Source organism: Apium graveolens, chromosome 4 (assembly GCF_009905375.1).
Source record: "Apium graveolens cultivar Ventura chromosome 4, ASM990537v1, whole genome shotgun sequence".
In the NCBI taxonomy this organism is placed as follows: Eukaryota; Viridiplantae; Streptophyta; class Magnoliopsida; order Apiales; family Apiaceae; genus Apium; species Apium graveolens.
Window position 1 is genome coordinate 62,121,746 of NC_133650.1, and position 22,798 is coordinate 62,144,543.

Here is a 22,798-nt window from a genome sequence, read left to right on the forward strand (position 1 = left end):
GCAAAGACCATGGAATAAAGCAGGAATTTTCTGCTCCTGGAACTCCACAACAAAATGGAGTTGTTGAAAGAAAGAATAGAACTCTTATTGAAGCTGCACGAACTATGCTTGATGAAGCAAAGCTACCAACCTATTTTTGGGCTGAAGCTGTGCAGACTGCTTGTTTCACTCAAAATGCAACACTCATTAACAAGCATGGAAAGACACCATATGAGATGATGAAGAAAAAGAAGCCAAATCTGAAGTATTTTCATGTATTTGGATGCAAGTGTTTTGTTCTTAAGACTCATCCTGAACAGCTATCCAAATTTGATTTAAAAGCTGATGAAGGAATTTTTGTTGGATATCCACTTTCCACAAAAGCCTTCAGAGTCTATAATTTCATAACAAGGGTTGTCATGGAATCTATCAATGTCTCTTTTGATGATAAAAAGATTTCTGGACTTGAAGATTTCAATGCTCATGATCAGCTGAGATTTGAAAATGAAGATTTAAATTCTGATACTGTAAATCCTGACAGTCTAAATCCTGATACTGCAAACTCTGATGGATTAAACTCTGATGTTATTGAAACTGTGGTGACTACGCCAAAGGAAGATGCACCTGTGCAGGGGGGGCATACTGAAGATACAACCACATCTCAAGAAGCATTAGAACCTACAACTGGCTCTTCAAGTTCTAATTCATCAAGTTCCTAATGAGCCAAGTTCTGATAAGTCTGGAAACTCAAATTCTGAAGGATCCAACTCAGAGAGCATAATTTCAGGGGGAGCATCAGAAAATGTTGATGAAGACAGCATGGATCATGAGGGAGCATCCAATTCTAGAGAAAATCTTCCATCTGCAAGGAAGTGGACTAAATCACATACACCTGACTTAATTACTGGAAATCCTGATGCAGGTGTCAGAACTAGAATAGCTACATCAAATGAATGTCTTTATAATTCTTTTCTTTCTCAGACTGAACCAAAGAAAGTGGAAGAAGCTCTTCAAGATGCTGATTGGGTGCAAGCAATGCAGGAAGAGTTATAATGAATTTGAAAGAAACAAAGTCTGGACCCTAGTATCAAGACCAAAGAACAGATCTGTTGTTGGTACAAAGTGGGTGTTGAGAAACAAAACTGATAGTGATGGCATAATTATAAGAAATAAAGCAAGGCTGGTTGCAAAAGGATATTCTCAACAGGAGGGAATTGATTATGATGAAACATTTGCACCAGATGCTAGATTGGAAGCCATAAGGATATTTTTGGCTTATGCTGCTCATAAAAAGTTTACTGTCTTTCAAATGGATGTGAAAAGTGCTTTTTTCAATAGAGAATTGGAAGAGGAAGTATATGTTGAACCACCTCCAGGCTTTATAGATTCCAAACTTCCAAATCATGTCTACAGGCTTAATAAAGCACTTTATGGCCTTAAGCAAGCTCCAAGAGCATGGTATGAGACTTTAGCTCAGTTTCTTCTAGAAAGTAGATTTAACAGAGGAACTATTGACAAAACAATGTTCTACCTCAACCATGGAAAGGACTTACTTTTGGTGCAGATATATGTTGATGATATCATTTTTGGTTCTACAAATGACAGACTTTGCACGAAGTTTGCCAAACTGATGCAGTCAAGATATCAAATGAGTATGATGGGGGGAACTTAGCTATTTTCTGGGCCTTCAAGTCAAGCAGAATGAAGAAGGCACTTTTATCTGTCAATCCAAGTACACCAGATTTTTGCTGAAGAAATTTGGAATGCAAGATTGTTCAAGTGCATCCACTCCCATGGCCACTGCAATAAAATTGGATAAGGATACTGGTACATCAGTAGATATTACTGATTACAGAGGTATGATTGGCTCCTTACTCTATCTAACTGTAAGTAGACCTGATATCATGTATGCTACCTGTCTTTGTGCAAGATTTCAAGCAGATCCAAGAGAACCTCACTTAATAGCTGTGAAAAGAATTTTCAAGTACCTTAAGGGTACAGCTGATCTGGGATTGTGGTATCCTAGAGAATCAGACTTTAGGCTAATAGGTTACTCAGATGCAGATTTTGCAGGATGCAAAATTTACTGGAAAAGCACAAGTGGAAGCTACCAATTTCTTGGAGGCAGATTAGTTTCTTGGTTTAGCAAGAAACAAAAGTCAATTTCCACATCAACTACAGAAGCAGAGTAGATTGTTGCAGGAAGCTGTTGTGCACAGATTCTTTGGATGAAGAATCAGTTACTAGATTATGGGTTAACATACTTTAAAATCCCTATTTACTGTGATAATCAAAGTGTTATTGCTATGACAGGTAATCCAGTTCAACACTCAATGACAAAGCACATCAGCATTAGGTACCACCTCATAAGGGAACATATGGATGAAGGTACAGTGGAATTGCACTTCGTTCCAAGAGATCAACAACTAGCAGATATCTTCACAAAACCACTGTGTGAAGCTACTTTTACAAGATTGGTAAATGAACTTGGAATGGTTTCAGGTTCTTTCTCTAAATCTGCTTAGTTTATGTACTGATACATCAGACTTTATGATCAGTATTTACAGATATTACTATCTTTGTGTATTATGTGCTTAAAATTGAAAATTGCTTAAGTGTTGATTGATCTCTGATGTGAATTTCTAAACTCTGATAGCGATATGAATATTTCTGTGACTATTCAATCCAATGAGGATAACTGTGCTAGATGCTGACCTAGTAGTCTTTAACATACTAAAGTCCCATGTTTGAAGTAATTTTTTATGTGGAAATCTTTTAAATACAAGCACGTTCTGATATTGAGCTTAGTTAAGTTTACTTTGTGTATCTTATTACTAAGTCAAAAACTAGAATAATGCTTCTTATCTGTTAAGTTCTGATGTTAGTAAATCTGATGGATGTACTAAGTGCTGATAAACCTCACTTATCAAAAGAAAAAGGAAAAGAAAAAGAAATAAAAATCAGGTACTCCTTTGGGATCTAGAGTAAAAATGTGGAAGGGACGACCCAAGTGCATTGCTGGTATTAAGTAATATGCATTAGAAAAAAAAATTAAAATTTTCTTGGTGACTTTTCACACTCTATGATTACTGGAGAAATACTCTGATAATAGCATAAATTCTGATAAGCAGTCGTAACTTACACTGAGAAACCACTGTAAAATGGAATTTCAAAAGATGCATAAAATGAGCACAAAATAGTTGAGGTGGACTCATACATGAACTCATTCTAAAGTAGACTTCAGAATACTAACAGATTTTAAGCAAAGTTCTTAGTTATGCCTTATTTCTAAGATGTACTGAAGTGAATCAGACTTTACTCTTTCTCTGATATTTAGCTTACTGCACACACATACACTCCATATGAATGATGAAAATTCCTGTGGTGATAAATGTGGTTTTAGATGAACAGCTTAAGTGTCAGTTGCATAAATTCCGAGGACAAGTAATGATGGAAATTCTGATGATTAAGTTCTGAAGAAATGAAATCAGTATTTTGTGTGAAGAATTACAGGAATAGACATTCACTTTTAGAGTTAAGGAGCCATTTCTGATGACTGTTAAGTTCTGATATAAGTCTAAGTTCTGATATTAAATCCTAATTCTTTACTTGACTTAGGCTCTGTTTGAGATTACTGTTAAAAATTGTTGTGTTGTTAGAAAAAGTGCTGCTGAAAAAAGTGTTGTTGTAAAAATCTGATGACTGTTTGGTAATTTTTTTGATACGTATATGTGTTGATGCAAAAAATTAAAAATAATGATGCTTTTGGTAAGGTTTGATGGTGAAATCAGCATATGCTTCCCGCAACAGCTGAAAAGCAGCTTTTTCTAAAAGCATGGGGGGGCTTGATTTCTCTAACAGCAGCTTTTAGGTCAAAAGCACTTTTCCGAAAAGCAGCTTTTAAATTTTACCAAACAGTTTTTTAACTGCTTTTCAGCGAAAAGCTGTTGTTGCTGTCTGCAACAGCAATACCAAACACACCCATATTTGTGGTTAAAATCTGAAACAGTCATATTTAACATTTAGAATATGTTTGGGTGAGTTATAAACTTTGGGTTAGTGGTACTCGTACATGCACAGTAATTCCTACTTGTTTCGTGTGCTCATTAACTCCTGTTTTAAGCTTCCAATGGCTGTTATTATTACTCATCAGTCTAGGGAATCGAGGGGTCATTATTTTTACTTGTAATTGTTGCCCAGTTCTCGCGTCCCTTGGTATTCCATTGGCTATTTAAACCAACGATTCATTCCAGCCAAAACATTCTTCACTTTCTCACAAACTCACTCTCTCTTCTCATTCATATCAACAAAAATGGCTGAGTTTGGTTGGTTTTACAACTATGGCACCAAAATTGTGCATATTTGTCAAAATGGGATTCCGAGTGCATATCCTATCAACAACATTCCTCATAATCTCTGGATTCAATTTCCAGAGATCATTAAAAATGACTTGTTGACTGTCCAAAGAGATCTACATCTCCGTTATCTCCGTCAGCAAGAACGGATCATCCGTCTTGCAGTGCTCTTTGTCAGCAGCAGAAGGAGTTAGTCGTTAGGCTTCTTAGCTTAGGACTAAAGCTGTTGATGTTAGGCATTTTAGGCTAGGGCAATCTTGTAATTTTATGCATGTAATTTAAGTTTCATGATATTAATTTGATATATTAATTAAATTTTCCTTTCTTGCAAGATTTTGTCTCTGAGTCGTTTCATATTCTGATAAATTTTTAAATCCTGATATTACTCATATTCTGATGACCTTTTAAATTCTGATAATAATCAAGTTCCGATGCTGACGTGGCAGTATTTATTTACTTGGTTTATTTTTGGTCATTACCTCACTGGTTATATTTTTATAGGATATTGGTAAAACAGTAATAATCATTTATTTAGTGGGAACAATTTTTTTTTAAAAAAAATACTGAACGTCCTTGATTAATGGGATTACTTGGTAAGTGGAACGGTTTTTCTCCTTGAAAAACTGCATGTGATAAGTAATCATTACTGAATACCCGTGCCCATTAATTATCTTTTACTGTTGCATGTCTGACAGGTGTCACGACGGCTATTTTTTTACCGTGTATAAGTAAAAGAGAGAAAAGATTGTAAAATCTTTTATTCACTTTCATATTTTATCTCTCTCTTTTTTATTCTCTCTCACATCTACTGACGATTTATCATACAGACATTTTATCAAACACCTTACAGGAAACCTAATTTCTCACTTATTTCTCATGGCACCCAAGGATTTGATTGTAGATGGAGCCAAGTTTGTACCTAACAACTATGCTGCAATCTTGAACAAGGCTAAAGCTCCATCTGATTTGCACTTTATGCAAGATTTTCTAGCAAATAGTGAGATTGGGTATGCTTTGACCCAACCTCAAGCCATTTTAAGCCAACAAGTTCTGACGTTCTGGCGGACTGGGCATTTTGATAATGGTGGTGCTACTGGTACTCCAAGCATCATTTTTGAAGTGAATGATGTTGAGCATGTGGTTACTCCTGGAGCAGTTCGTAAAGCTCTCCACTTACCAGAAGGCTATACTTTTTCAACAGTGGAGGAACCTGTTCTACAGTAGTTCATGGCCAGTTTGGGTTATGAGGGCAGTTTGAGAAAGCTTGGACAATTGAAAAGAGCAAAAATCAGGAAGGAATGGAGCTTTTTCTTCGATTGTATCACTAAGGCATTCGCCAATAAATGCTCCAACTTTGATGCCATTCCAATTATGAGTCAGCACATTGGGTATGCTCTTATTCATCAAACTCACTTTGATTTTGCAAGTGCTGTGCTAGGTTTCATAGGGGATAGGATGACAGAAGATAGGAATGTAGTGTACTTTGCTAGATTCTGTCAGCTTATATATAATTTTTGTTGTGCTGATGAACCCCAACCTACCACTGATTTAATTCCACATTTTAAACTTGCAAAATGGGCTTTTAATGATTTGTTAAATGATGACATAAAGAAACAAGTGGTTAGACCCTTACAGATACCTCAGTCTGTAAAACAGATCCTGGTAAATTCTGATCCTCAAACCAACACATCTATTTTCCCTGATGTTCAACCCACCAGCACTTCCTAGCCACCACAACAACCATCAGAACAAACCACATCTACACCTCAAACTTCTCAACCTCAACCTACTCAACCCTCCATCAAAACATATTTCAAACCATCACAGACATCTCAACCTTCACCATCAGCACATCCTGTAAGGCCTTCATCTTCCAAATCTAAGAGGATAAAGACTGTACCTCAGACACAACAGAATAGAAGGGGGATTGTTCTGAGAGATGAGTCAGACAGTGAGGAACAGGTTCCAGTGTCAGAAACTGTTGTAAAAGAAGCTGAGAAGATTTCCTCTCAGAAGGATGTTAAAACTGGGAGTTCTAAGCTTCTCAAAAGACTTAGAAGGATGTATTCTGATGAAACTCCCAAAGTCTCTTCACCCTCAAAGAGACATAAAAAGCAAAGAGCCAGGAGGCCTGTCAGTGTATCATCACATTCTGGAGAAACTCTGGAAGAAGGAGCTAAGGAAGGGGGTCGGGAATCTCTGATCCCAATAGAACCAATTGTTGTTGATTTTCTTCCTTCAGCACACCCAGAACCTACTCAAGACAGACTGCCTACTTCTCATAGGTCTCCTGTAAATGAACCAGTACATACTGAAGACCCAGGCACAAGTGCTGAGATTGATATTCACAACCTGATTGCGCCTGAGGTTTTGTACTTAGAAGCTCCACCAGCTCCAATCACTCCACCATCAACACCACTTCTTGATGCTGATTTTAATCCAGAATTTCCTACAACACCTTCTCTGCATCTAGATACTGAAGATCAGATTTTAGGTGAGCATCAGAATATGGTTGTTGATCAGAACTTAGTTGGAGATCAACACTTAGAGGATGATGTTGAAGCCTCAATAGCCTCTCATACTATTCTTTTATCAGAAGAAGCTGTTGATGCTGATTCTATAAGTTCTGATGCTGCTAATGATGACGTTACTGGTGAAGCTGCTGCTACAAATGTAGATGCTGCTGCAGCTGGTCCATCAGGACATGCATCTCAACAAACTGTTAATAAAGCTGAGATAGTCAAGAAGTTTGTTACAGGGGAAGTACCAGTACCTTGGAGTGAAACTCCTAGAGGACAGGAGTGGACTAGGGAGTGGAACACAGTTACCTTTGTTCCTTCTGAAAAGATTCTTACTGAGCATCTTGCAAAAGCTGAAGAAATGCTGATAAATTATGATTTCAAGATACAGCTGAGAGTTACTGCATTGAGTACAAGGCACCTTCAAGGTCAACACTCAATAACTCATGACAAGGTGAATAAAATTCAAGAAAACTTGATCTAGTAAGATATGAATCTGAATCTTGAAAAAAAAAGGTTTTTCCAACCTACCTTTGACAGAATTGCCTACATTGAGAAAACCCAAGAGAAGCAATAGTCTCTGATTGATGAAATTTTGAAGAATCAAGCTTCTCATCAAAATCAACTCAATGAGATCCAATCCTCAGTGGAATTGCTTGTCTCTCTTCTATTACCTGCTGATGCCAAAAAGGTGGAGAAAGTAATTAAGTTCAAATGCAAACCTATTAAGACACTGAAGGGAAAGGATGATGGAAAAGATGACCCGGGAAACTCTGGAATGGGTGGAGGTCATGGTCAAGGTAAAGGTCTTTCATCAAGTAAAGCTGGAACTACAAGTTAAAGAACAGATACTGGGAGAAGAATAACTTCTGATACTGGTAAAAGGATAAGTTCTGATGAACATCTGGAACTTAATGAGGAGATTTCAAGACAGTTATTTATGAAAGAAAATCCAGGAATGGACTTTGAGAGTCTAAAGGAAGAAGAAGCTAGACTTAAGTTAGAAAAAGTCAACTCCAAATCTGAAGCTTCTGTTGTTGAAAAGAAAATTCTTAAGGCTAAAGGCATTGTGATAAAAGAAAGGGTAAATCCTGAGGCAATCAAGGCCAAATCACAAATGCAGATAGATCCAAGGTCCAATGGCAAAGAAAAAGTTGGTGAACCTGTAAAGGTTTATGTGCCTGCTATGGATGATGAAATATCTGATGAAGATGCTAATCTTACTCTGGTTTCAAAGAAGATTTCTCAAACAACCTCTGACATGGCTCAAGTTGTTTAGAGTCAAGATATAGTAAGTTCTGATATGACACTGAAGCAAGCAACCTCTGACATAGCTCAAGTTGGCTTGATATCAGAAGATAAGGAAAAGGAAACCTCTGACATTGCTCATGTTAAACCTTCAAAATTACTCCTACCAGGATTCACTAAAGCCAAGCAAACTCAATCTTTGAAGACTGCAACAAGTGGTTTTGAAGCAAGAGTGGTTACAGGAAAGGAAGCAAGAGATAAATATGGATTAGGTAGTGCTGATGAAAGAAGAGTGCAGAACACAACCAATGATCCAACTTCCTTAAGTGAACCAGGTGTTGGAGCAACTCCTGAAAGATTGAATCAACTTGAATTTGTACATATGGTTTACCATACCTTCTTGAAAGAACACATCTTGTTATATTTCATGACAGATGGAAGGGTTTACCACATAAGGGAGAATGTTATACCACTGAAGTATTTTGAGGAACTAGAACATGTTCTATTCTTACTTCAAGTGAAGAACAGATTAACAGAAAGTACTGCAAATTATTGGAAGACTCAAATTCAGAGACAGAAGAAGCTTTATTCTGTAAAGTCTGACAACACATACTGTCCCAAGTACAAAGATCATAAGGGTGATATTGTTGAGATGAAGCCTAACTCTGTTAAGATTATAACTACCTTTCTGGGTTATAAGGCTGTAGAATTCAATCTTGAGTCTGACAAGGCATATTTGATCAGACTGGATCAGGACATAAGGAAAGCCAGAATAAATGATCTCAGGGCTGCTATCTTTCAAATTGGTGAAGATACAGTTGAATTGAAAAATGCTAAAAAGAGGATGATTGATGAACTTAAATATGCTGAGAGATGTTCGTTAAAGAACTATTTCATAACAACTCTTGATATCAAAGAGATCAGTAATTAAAGCCAAGTCAAGATCTACAACTGCTCAAATTCTGATGTGTATACAGACTGAAGCTGTTATCACAAGTTAAAGTTGGTAAACCTTTAAGGACTGTAAGTTGTAGTTATCTAGTCAAATTCTCATGCATTTGTACTTAATATTTTTGACATCATCAAATATCTGTTAAACTTTTATATTATGCTAATTTACAAGTTGGGGGAGATTGTTAGATATATTTGATAATGTCATGTCTAATATGATTTGTGTTTAGTTTTCAGATCTTACTTAAACAGGACAAATCAGTCCTTAACTGGAAATCAGCACTTATACTGAAGTCAGAACTTAAGTTGTCAGAACTTAAGTTATCAGGAAATATTTATCAGGAGATAATATCAGGACTTAAGGAGACTTTCAGATAAGGAAGGCAGTTCATTGAAAGGAAAGAAGATCAAGACAAACGCAAGAAGAGATATGCATGAAGAAGGAATTCTATGAAGAATAGAATACTTGGAAGAAAAGATATTTGATTGATATATTTTAGGAAGCAGAATTATATTCTATATCAATTAGCGATTATCTTGTAACTGTGTAGTATATAAACACAGACATAGGGTTTACACTATATGTGTTATCATTATCGAGAATAATATTCATTGTAACCCTAGCAGCTCTCGTGATATTTGTTCATCACTGAGAGAGGACAGTTCCATATTGTAACAAAGTTTATTATATTGAATAAAGTCTGTGTTATGTTACTTGAGTTTTTTAATTCGATTTGATTGTGATAAACACTGTATTCAACCCCCTTCTGCACTGTGTGTGACCTAACAATCAGCCGCGGAGCAACACCGGTATGCCAAATCATATCCAACTGAACAAAGGGTACCCAAGGCACACATTGGCCTAGAAATGTATTATATCCTGTATAATATATAGCTCATACTGGACCGCCACCATGACCTCTTACGCAACCATCCAAATTATAAAAAATATTTTTAATCAAAGGAACCAAATCAAATGACATCCTTAACACTATAACTCCCCATTTCACATGGTCCGGAGTCATCTCAACAACTGATGGTGAAGTAACTAAAACAATTAGTTATTCACTAATCTCATCTCAAAGTTCCACTGTATAGAGTAATTGCAGTTAAATTTAAAATGTTTAACTATTATGAACTTAGAATAGGGAAGATATACTTACATGATTATGATTAACCAATCTGATAAGTGAAATGATAAACTATTTTGAAATTAGAATAGTATAAAAAGTTGCATTTGGTATATGAATAAACAAAATAATACACTATTCTGAATCTAGAATATGTGAGAAAACTTGCCTGGTATGCTCGATAACTTTTCACTATAACCTTGTCTTATAACTGTTGGCTACTAACTCAGTCAAACACTTGACTGTGCTCCTTGATGCTCGGTTCTATAAACAAAAGGACTATCTCAGTTAACAGAACCAAACTTAATTGACGTAAATATATGTCCTGACATCTACCCAATCGTTTATAACTAATCATGGCATTGAAAACTGTAAACAGATAGCATGCATATCACATAGCACGTAATCATGTTATTCATATAACACTTAAACACATAATTCATGTAACACATAAGTCATATCGTTAAAAGATGGGTCTTGGTATTTTTAGAATTTAAATCGGATCAAAAATAGTATATATCGATCAGATACCGACTCAGAATGATTCACAACTCAAATTTCCTTTCAATACAAAAGAAATTATGTCTCGAAAGTATTTTTATTGAAAACATAATATTTTTCTGAGTCTAGACGCGTTCGTTTCGTATTAAACGGACGAACGGTTTATTTATTACGAATAATATACGAATCAATCAATTAATAATGATATTATTTAATTTTTAAATATTTAAATATAATTTTTAGAAGCTAAAAAATAATTTTTAGGAATTATTTGAAATATTTATAAATAATTATATTTTATTTAACTATTTATAAACAAAATTATCTGATTAAATGAATTAATCAATTAATTAAATCCGCAAATAATTACTTAAAATAAATTATAAATATTTAAATCAAATTTTGATTTTTGAAAATAATAAAAAAATGGAACTTCAAATAATTAACTAAATAATTTTTAGAATTTAAAAATAATAACTAAATAATTTTTAGAATTTAAAGGAAATGAATTTTAAATAATTTTTAAAGATAAAATCTGCATAACAGATTTTCAAAAATGGAATTGGGGGAATTGGATTGAAAGCGAGTTTAATTCGAGTTATAAACGGGTCATGAAGAACACATTCGGGTTGTCAAGAACCCTGCCGGAGAATCACCAGATTCCGGCGACGACCAAGAATCCGGCGGAACTCCGACGAGACTCAGGACAACTCCGATCAAAACCGTTTCTTCGATTTTGTGCCTCGAATCCATTCCAACAACGTCCGGAACTATGAACCAAACCACAACAATCAACAAGCATCATTAAATCATAGATTCTGTCCAAAGTCCGGTAAAAAACTGGCGAAACTTCGATCAAAAAATGATTCGGATAAAAACTCAACCAAACACAGAGATTTCAGTGCCAAATTAAAGCTGGTAACACATATAATCAATTACTAAGATCATAAATAACAAACAATCAACAAAAATCAATAACCCATTACGAGTTCATATCAACGGAAATTGAATTTGCAAAATACTAAACCTTAATCGATGATTCAGGTATCAAAATAACGTCCTTGAAATGCTCTTTAATTTGGTATCAATATCATCAATAACAAACCATTGTAAGTAGATTAATCGATCGATTCTTTGATGAGCAAACCTTAGCCCCCAATTTCTAATTTTTATAATATTTTTGGATAATTTCTGCAAATAAAATAAATAAAATAAATAAAATCTGCTATTTATATTAACAGAAAAATAAATACCCAAAAATGAATTAAGGGTGTTTTTATTCCCTATTTAAATAATCAGGCCCAAAAATAATAATTATGGGGAATAATTTTAAAAGCAATTAAATATAAAATTTATATCAAAATTTCCCAAAGATTATGAAGAATTCAAAAATGTAAAAATTATAGATATTTGAAATATGAATGATTTGATAAAAATTAAAAAATATATATGAATTTTGTGGGCTTTGACGTCCCGGTAGGGTCCCGGTCCGTTGATTTTTGAAAAATCGAAACGTTACCTAAATTAACAGAAAATCCCGAAAACACATAAAATGCATGCAAACGCATATAAAACGAGATAAAACCAGTACCTCGATAAAGATGCTAATAAACACGCATTCAGATTATGGATCGAGTCATATAAATGCATTTTAAATACATAACAATTAATCGAAAAAAATTCCGGTCCTCACGAAGCCACAGATAACAATTATAACATGTCATAACATGACAATAATCATTTTAAATTCATGTAAACACATAATATTTATTTAATTATCCTAAAATATTCACATAATTTTTCTGGATATTACAATTCACTTTAGAATAACTGATGGAAGGTTGTGCCTAAAGAATCTGTTTCTTACATGTTTAGAAATTAGAATATTAAAATTACATATCAAAATTAGAATATTCATCTACTATTCATTTACTTTTGATAAATAGGAATGTCGTTAGAGTTACCATATGGGGTAAGCATGTTAAATCCCTTGATCTTATGTTTAATGATATTTTAGAAAGTCTCAATATAGTCATTTTGGCAAGTTGAGACCCCTTTGATTTGCATGAAAAACATCCATTTGTATTTTTTGGTAGGCGAAGCAGTTATTGGTATTGTTGAATCTTCAAGGATTTATATTAATCTTCAGAACGCTGATGTAATCAATATGAGAAAGAGGTATACAATTGGCCTTAAAAGAGCTATAAGATGTATAGTTTCAAAAACTCTTAAAATGACTAATTTTATCCAGTTTTTTTGATATTATAGGATTCAGGATGGTGTTTTTTGGTGCTAAATTTCAATGACAAAATTCTACATATGACACTTCTAGCAACCATGATATTAAAGAAATGGCAGAGGCTTGAGGACCTAATAAATAAGTTATTAGTTTTTTATTGAAAACAACGAATATTTTTTCTTTCAGTTCTAATTTGTATTTTCCTCAAAATATATTTAGTTTATTTTTCCAGCAGTTCTTTAATTAGTTTCAATTCATGTTGTCATATTATAAATGATAAGTGGCATTTCTATCCACTTAGAACGCTTCGTAAAGGCTCGAATTGGTGATTTGTACTCAAGTTATTTGTGTTTTTGATGTGTTTTTGTAGTGTTTTGCATTTCAGGGCATATTTGGAAGAAGAATAGATTTTACATTGTTTTTATGCTAAAAGGGTGTTAGGATGGAGCCTCGGTCGATTGCGCGAAAGAAACCAGCAATTGAAGTCAAAGAAAGTAGAAAAATCCAGCTTTTCCAGAATCTCAGGGCGGCCGCGCTAGGTCATTTTCTCATAATCCTGTTTCTACTTGAATTTTGAGCGTTTGAAAGCCCAGGTCGTCCAGAAGCCTATATATATAAATAAAAAGATGTTTTTCATATAGGAGAGCAAGGAGAGAGCATCAAGAAGACCTAATAGCACAATACAACGAAGGAGAAGAAGATCTTATTTTTACTTGTGATTCTTTGCTTAAGTTGTAATCTTGGATGAACCTAATACTCTTGTTAACGTACTTTGATTATTTATTCAGTTATTTCATACCTAGTTTATCTTAGTTTAATTACCATGCTTTTATTGCAACCCATGGTGATGATGAGTTCGGTTATGAACTAATCGTTATCGTGGGGTTCTAACGGATTTACTTATGGATTTTAATAGTTAATTGTTTGATACCTAAGTGTGTGGTGATTGTATGATATCCTAGTATTGGTTGTGCGTATTCATCTTATGAGCGTCGTGAACTTATAAGATAGTTTTTTAATCTCTATTAAAGCGACAGTGGATATAGAGATTTAGAACTTGCCATGCTAGTATAGGTTCATGTATTTGTTATGCAAGATTCGTAGGTAATTTTAACCATCTTACTTGCCCTATGTAATCACAATAGATAACTTGTTTGTTAAACCTTTATGTTGTCAAATTCTATAGACATTTAGGGTCTCAGCATAATTTGTGTCTATTCAGCTTCTATCTCTTTTGTGGATGTCTGGTAGTAGGGTATTCGTGCAACGAAAGTTGGCGTTTACTAGTTTTGTGTTATCTGATTAGTTGTCATCACCATTGCATGCTAAGGTTAAGAACAATGACTATGAATAAAGTATTTAATTATGTTAGAATCACATGTTTGTCTCATAGATAGTTAATTCAATCACTTTTAATCTCTTAGTTATTTGCATGTTAGTTTAATCTTAGGTATAAACATCCCAACTTGTTATTGTCGTATCATTGAATGATAACTATACATTGTTGTATAAGTGCATAATCTGAACTTAACATAAACCAGTCTCTGTGGGAACGAATCTGATTTATATCTTATACTGTTTGCGAACGCATATACTTGCGTGTAATTTTAGAGCATATTTTCACTTTAACAACAAGCCTAAATAAAATTTTGTTTGTAAGTTAATTTCTATATTTGAAGAGTGATAATCATTTTTTTTCATAAGAAAAATGGCTTATTAAAAGTGTAAAAAATGTCAACAGTTGAATTTAAAGTTTTGTACATATACATGTTACAAGACATATGTATTGATATTGTGGATTAACAATAGTAATTAAAAGTCTATGACATAGAAAGCGCAATTCCATATAACGTTACACCATAACCATTGTCCCTATTATCAACCATATCCTAAACTATGAGGATATAATAAGTTACATATCATAATTTAGCTGACGAAAAGAAAAAAGATACATTTCATAATTTTACAAGGATGTGAATGTGTAAACAGAAATTCTAGCTTGCTAATGTCATTCAACTTGGAAAAAAGCCATATTCCCTTCATTAGGCAGCATTGTAAAGACTATGGTCCGATCCTCCGTCAAATTATTGTCATCTGCAAACCTGTTCCAGCCTGTAGAGCATCTTGCTTTTCCTTTTTCAATTGAGAGTCCCACAAGAGAATCTCTATTTTGCGTCCTTAAAACTATATGTTCTCCAGCAGCCCATTCATGTACTTCAGGATGAATATATCTAGGAGTATACTGCATTACGAAGTAATGTTAGGTAATTATTATTGCAAAGTTAGTAGATTTAAATTATTGTTCATTCACGAAAGTCGTACCACTCCATGACTTGAGTTGTTCACATGCGATCTTCTCATAACTCTACTGAAGTGAACAATGTTAGACATTGGTTCGTTTATTTGAACAATAATATGTTGTTCTGCAACATTCACGTTTGCCGCATTTGCAACATTGTGGATGTTATTTTCATCACTAATCTTTGCATATAAAATAGAGTATACATTTGAGGTTTCATACAGGCATGCCCTATTGTATATATTATACATTCCATCATTTAAATTTAATTTACGATATAAAATTAACATCTTACCTCTAATAATTGCAACCTCCTTGACTTATTTCTCTATTGATGCATTGTCAAAAACATTAATCGCAAACTCACCACTACCCAAATATGTGAAAAGTAGAATTAGATAAGTTTTGCATAATGCGCAAGCTCTCGCAAACCAAACAACATTCCCTTCACACTTGAGTAGTATCCTCCAAAATGCTTTCCATTCTTAAATGAACACGAAACTACCGGCGGTATGCTAAATTCAAAACGCGTATGGAAGTTGAATGCAATTTCCTGTAAATATAGCAAATAATTTGAACCATATCAAAAACTATAGAATATATACATAAATTTTGAATGAATAAATGCATATATTTAGAAACCTTAAAGAAACTTACAAATTCTCCATCAAAAATTGTGTAAGGTGTAACTAATGAAAGAAATTTCCAGTCGCTTGCATCTTTTTTATACACACAAACCATTTATAGCACGAGTACATATTATGATAGATATGCGAGTGGATAAACAATATCACCAACTGTTATAACTACGCAAACCATTTATAACTATGAACTTAATTATCATATATACCTTGATTGCAGAAATTTCCCACCAACTATTTTTTTGGGATAATATAATCAACTTCTGAACCTTCTTCACATAATATATGAACCCAAAAATTACCAGAACCTTGATATAAAACAACAATAATGCTCCCTCCAGTTCTCTTTAGTTCTTGAAACAGAGGTGAAAGATGAGTAATAGTGTTTGTCTTATTATCAAACTTGTCCTTTATTTTGCGACCGTTGGGTAGCCTTATTTGTGCATTACACAGAATGTCTTTTGCTATTTCTGAACTTATTGATTCTGGTATAATCTGTAAGAAAGAATCAATATAAATGAATTTGCTAAAATGGGATTATTTACTATAACTAATCAATGACACATATCATTGTTTTACCAATTTATGTTTATCACGTATGTGTGGATCAATGAAAAGAATCTGTGTCGTCTTTGGCCTCTCTACTTCCATCTATTGAGAATTAAATGTAAAAAAGATAATTAGCGCATAATTAAAGTAAGGCATACATCTATTAAGAATTAAAATTAAGTACGATAATTGTGTTATGAGGTATTAATCTTAACTACGTCTTGAAGTTGCTCCATATCAGTTTCTTCAGTTGTCCTTTCTAAACCAAAAATAAGATGGTGTTACACAAGTTTTATATAATTCTGCCTTGCAATTAGGCAAAAGCATACTGCATTATAATCGATAATCCATTTGTTGTTTTGTTCTTACATGAACTAAGATTTTTGTAGTATTTCAAAATCATCAAAAAATTGTCCTGCTCCTATGCGAAAATACAAATCACCCATTAGTGTCAATGCAATTTCTTTTCCAATTTATTTTAAAGTTTTAAATCCTTAATATTAACAAAGTTTTAATTAGGTAAATATAAATTTCTTAGATTTGTGTTACGGTGACTAAGTTCAAGTTTTGCAAATATTATGTTATATATATTTGAGATGTCATGTCTAATATGATTTGTATTTAGTTTTCAGAACTTAACAACATGACATATTAGGACTTACTGAAATCAGGACTTACAGAAGTCAGAGCTTAATATCAGAACTTAAGATACGTATCAGTACTTGAGTGCGGGAAGATTTTCAGTTAAAGAATGAAGTTGATTTACAGGAGAAGATCGAGACTAAAAAAATAGAAGATATGCATGGAAAGACTTAGAGGACTAGAAGACTTGTAGAAGATATATGATTGATATATTTTAGGAGACAGAATTATATTCCATATTAATTAGAAGTTATCTTGTAACTGTGTACTATATAAACACAGACTTAGGGTTTACACTATATGTGTTATCATTATCGAGAAGATTATTTATTGTAACCTAGCAGCTCTTAGTGATATTTGTTCATCACTGAGAGAGAATAACAGTTCATATTGTAACAGAGTTTATTGAATATACTTGATCTTTGTTACATACTTGTGTTTCAATCAATTTGATTGTATAAACATTGTATTCAACCCCCTTCTACAGTGTTGTGTGACCTAACAAGTGGTATCAGAGCTTTTCTGTTAACACACATACAGTAAAGATCCAAATAACAATCATGTCTGAAGAAACACAAACCCCAACTAAGCCCACCAAAACTCAGGAAACTCAAAACACTCAAACCCACAGTCGATATGAGACTATTAGGGTTCCCATACTGAGACCTTTTGAGTATCCTATATGGAAAGTGAAGATGGCTATGTTTCTGGAAGCTACAGATCTAGAATACCTTGATAGGATTAATGAAGGACCATATAAGCCTACGAAGCTCTCTGTTGCAGTTGTTGATCAACCAGTAAAGTCCATACAAAGGAGAAAGGTGATTACACAGCTGAAGACATCTAATCTATTGCCAAGGATAAAAGGGTAAGGCATTTGCTGCATATTGCCATTGATAATGTCATATCAAACAGGGTAATTGGATGCAAGACTGCAAAGGAGATATAGGATGCTTTGGAGACAAGATGCCAGGGAACTGATGCAATCAAAAAGAACAGGAGGACTATACTCACTCAAGAGTATGAGCACTTTGACTCAAAAGCTGATGAGTCATTAACTGACTTATATGACAGGTTTGTCAAACTCTTGAATGATCTGTCACTAGTGGACAAGGAATATGATCTTGAAGATTCAAATCTAAAATTCCTTTTAGCTCTTCCTAAAAATTGGGATTTGAAGTCTACTACCATAAGAGACAACTATGACCTTACTGAAACTACTCTTGATGAAATTTATGGTATGCTCAAGATTTATGAACTTGAGATGGATCAAAGGAGCAAGAGGCATGGAAGAAAGTCAAGGACAGTTGCTTTTAAAGCTGAGGAGGAATCTCCTAAAGTGGTTGCCTCAAAGAGGGGCAAAGGAAAAGCTCTCATCATTAAGTCTGATTCAGAGTCATCATATTCTGATGATGATGATTCAGAAACTGAAAGTTTACCTGAAATGGATGTTGATGCAGAGATGATGTAACTGTGTGCTCTTATGGTGAAGGGTATCACAAAGATAGCCTACAGGAAATTCAGAAAGGGCAAGAAGTTTTCTAGGAAAGGTGAAAGTTCTGATAAGAAAGAATTCAGAAAGTCTGAAGGCAAAGGAAGAAAGTCTGACAGAGGAGACAACTCAAATGTCAAATGCTACAATTTTTGTGAAAGAGGCCACATATATCCTGACTGCAAGAAAGGAAAAAGTGACAAAGGCAAGGCACTTGTCACAAAGAAGAAAAGCTGGACAGTCACTTCAGATTCTGAAAATGAGGTGAACTATGTCTTGATGGCAAATGCTGATAGTAGTACTGAAACTGCTGAATTGAAGGTACCTCAAACAACTTATGCTTTTCATACTGATGATATTACTGAGTTGAGATTATATCTTAAAACCATGTTCATTAGTTATAGAGATAAGACTTTAACATGTGAAAGATTAACATCTGAAAATCTTGCTTTTAAAAACAGAAATGACTATTTAGAAAAGGAGTTAGTTTTCTTCATCAAACTAAGAAAGAAAGAGATGATGCTTTGTATATTAGAGATGAAGTGTTAAAATTAAATGAATCTCAAAAAGCTGACTTAGAAAAGGAAAGAGAGATTATCAGAACTTGGACTAACTCTGGCAGAACAACTCAGAATTTATCAAGTAGTGGAAACTAGAAAGAGGGCTTAGGTTATGGGGATGATAAAAGTGAAAAAGGAATTGTACAAATTGAGCCAATTGTTGTTAAATAGACTGCTAAGCCAAAGGTAAATCCTGTTAAGTTTGTAGCAAAAACTATATAGTCTGATTCTGAAAAGATGAAAGAATCTAGGACAGAAGTCAAAGAAAAGTCAACTTCGGACAAATTAAAACAGGATAAACCAACTGAAGTAAACATAGGCTTAATGACAAAGAAGCAGCTTAAGCATAAGCTGAAAGAGATTAGAAATGTGAACAAGGTAAAGGAAGCTAGGAAAAATAGGAATGGAAAGGAAGGTGTGAATAAAAGCAATAATTATATGCCTGTTCTTAATGCTCCTAAAAAGAAATGTTACAACTGTGGAAACTCTAACCATCTTGCTTCTTTTTGCAGGAAAAATAAAGATATAAACTCTTTACCTCCTAAATCAGGAGTTAAGAGTCAGTCTGTTAGGTTTAAACCACAAAATCTTTGTTTTCATTGTGGTAGTTTATGGCATTCCATTTATACTTATAAGGAATATCATAGTTTGTAATATGATTATTATCAAATAAATCCTTCTTTGAAGAAATTTAGTATTATTCCTTCTAGTGTAAAGTCTAATGCAAAGTCTGATATAAATTCTGATAAACAACATGTTAGCATAAACTCTGAAATTAAATTTGCTGCAAATGCTAACAAACTTAAAAATGCCAAAGGATCCAAGCAAGTCTGGGTCCTTAAAACTAACCAATAGTGGTCTTTGTGATTGCAGGGCAACAGGAAAAACATCCTAGTTCTGGATAGTAGATGTTCAGGACATATGACTGGAAATAAAGCCCTGCTATCAGACTGTGGAGAAAGGTGGCCCAGGAGTTTCTTATGGAGATGGCAATATGGGAAAAACTCTGGGATATGGCAATATCAATCTTGGGAATGTCATCATTGAAATAGTAGCTCTTGTCTCAGGACTTAAACATAATCTGCTAAGTGTGAGTCAAATTTATGACAGAGGTTAACATGTAGATTTTTTTTAAGAACACTGTGAAGTTATAAGTAATTCTACATGCAAAGTAGTTCTGAAAGGTTACAGGCATGGTAACATTTATGAAGCTAGACTTTCAACAAACTCTGATGGTTCTACAATATGTCTGTTGAGTAGAGCATCAATTGAAGAAAGCTGGAATTGGCACAAGAGACTCTCTCATTTAAATTTCAACAACATAAATGAGCTTGTAAAGAAAGATCTTGTGAGAGGACTGCCAAAATCAGTATTTGCTCCTGATGGCCTTTGTGATTCATGTCAAAAGGAAAAACAAAGATAACCTTCATTCAAGAGCAAAACTGAATCCTCAATTCTTGAGCCTTATCACCTACTGCATGTTGATCTATTTGGTCCATTAAATGTCATGTCAATTGCAAAGAAGAAATATGTTATGGTTATAGTGGCTGAGTTCACTAGATACACATGGGTGTATTTCTTGCACAAGAAGAATGAAACTGCATCTACTCTAACCGATCATGTCAAACAGCTGGATAAATTGGTAAAAGATTTTGTTAAAATAATAAGAAGTGATAATGGCACTGAGTTCAAGAATTCAATCATGGAAGAGTTCTGCAAAGATCATGGAATTAAGCAGGAATTTTCTGCACCTGGAACTCCACAGCAAAACGAAGTTATAGAAAGAAAGAACAGGACTCTCATTGAACCTGCAAGAACTATGCTTGATGAAGCAAAGCTGCCAACCTACTTTTGGGCTGAAGCTGTGCAGACTGCTTGTTTTACACAGAATGCAACACTCTTAAACAAGCATGGAAAAAAACCATATGAGATGGTGAAGAAAAAGAAGCCAAATCTGAAATACTTTCATGTAGTTAGATGTAAGTGTTTTGTTCTTAAGACTCATCCTGAACAGCTGTCAAAATTTGATCTAAAAGCTGATGAGAGAATTTTTGTTGGATATCCACTTTCCACAAAAGCCTTCAGAGTCTACAATTTAAGAACAAGGGTTGTCATGGAATCTATCAATGTATCTTTTGATGATAAAAAGATTACTGGACTTGAAGATTTCAATGATCATGATCAGCTGAGATTTGAAAATGAAGATTTAAATTCTGATTCTGCACTTTCTGATGGCCTAAATCCTGATCCTGTAAGTTCTGACGGGTTAAATTGTGATGTCATTGAAACTGTGGTAACTACTCCAAGGGAAACTGTACCTGTTCAGGGGGAGCAAGCTGAAGATCCTACCATAACTCAAGACTCTCAAGAAGCATCAGAACCTGTCACTGGCTCTTTAAGTTCTGATTTGACAAGTTCTGATGAGCCAAATTCTAATAATTCTGGAAACTCTGATTCTTCAAATCGTGAAGGATCCAACTCAAATTCTGAAGACTCAGAGAGCATATCTACAGGGGCAGCATCAGAAAATGCTGATGAAGATAGCATGGATCATGGGGGAGGATCCAGTTCTAGAAATCAACTTCCATCTGCAAGAAAGTGGACCAAATCACATAAACCTGACTTAATAATTGGAGATCCTGAAGCAGGTGTCAGAACTAGAACTGTAACATCAAATAAATGTCTCTATCATTCCTTTCTATCTCAGACTGAACCAAAGAAAGTGGAAGAAGCTCTTCAAGATGCTGAATGGGTGCAAACAATGCAGGAAGAGTTAAATGAATTTGAAAGAAATAAAGTCTGGACCCTAGTGCCAAGACCAAAGAACAGATCAATTGTTGGCACAAAAAGGGTGTTCAGAAACAAAACTGACAATGATGGCATAATTACAAGAAACAAAGCAAGGCTGGTTGCTTAAGGCTGGATGAAACATTTGCACCAATTGCTATATTGGAAGCCATAAGAATCTTTTTTACTTATGCTACTCACAAAAATTTTGAAGTCTTTCAAATGGATGTGAAAAGTGTTTTTCTCAATGGAAAATTGGAAGAAGAGGTATATGTTGAACAACCTCCAGGATTTGTACATCCAAAATTTCCCAATCATGTCTACATACTTAACAAATCACTTTATGGCCTTAAGCAAGCTCCAAGAGCATGGTATGAGACATTAGCTCAATTCCTTCTGGAAAGTGGATTTCACAGAGGTACAATTGATAAAACACTGTTCTATCTCAACTATGGAAAGGACTTAATTTTGGTACATATATATGTTGATGATATCATATTTGTTTCTACAAATGCCAAACTCTGTGAAAGGTTTGCAAAGCTAATGCAGTCAAGATATCAAATGAGTATAAAGGGAGAACTTAGCTATTTTCTGGGACTTCAAGTCAAGCAAAATGAAGAAGGTACTTTCATCTGTCAATCTAAGTACACCAGAAATTTACTCAAGAAATTTGGAATGCAAGATTGTTCAACTACATCCACTCCCATGGCCACTGCAACCAAGTTAGATAAAGATACTAGTTCATCAGTAGATATTGTTAGGTCACACAATACTGTAGAAGGGGGTTGAATACAGTGTTAATATAATCAAATCGATTTAACACAAGTATGCAACAAAGATCAAGTATATTGAATAAACTCTGTTACAATACGAACTATTATTCTCTCTCAGTGATGAACAAATATC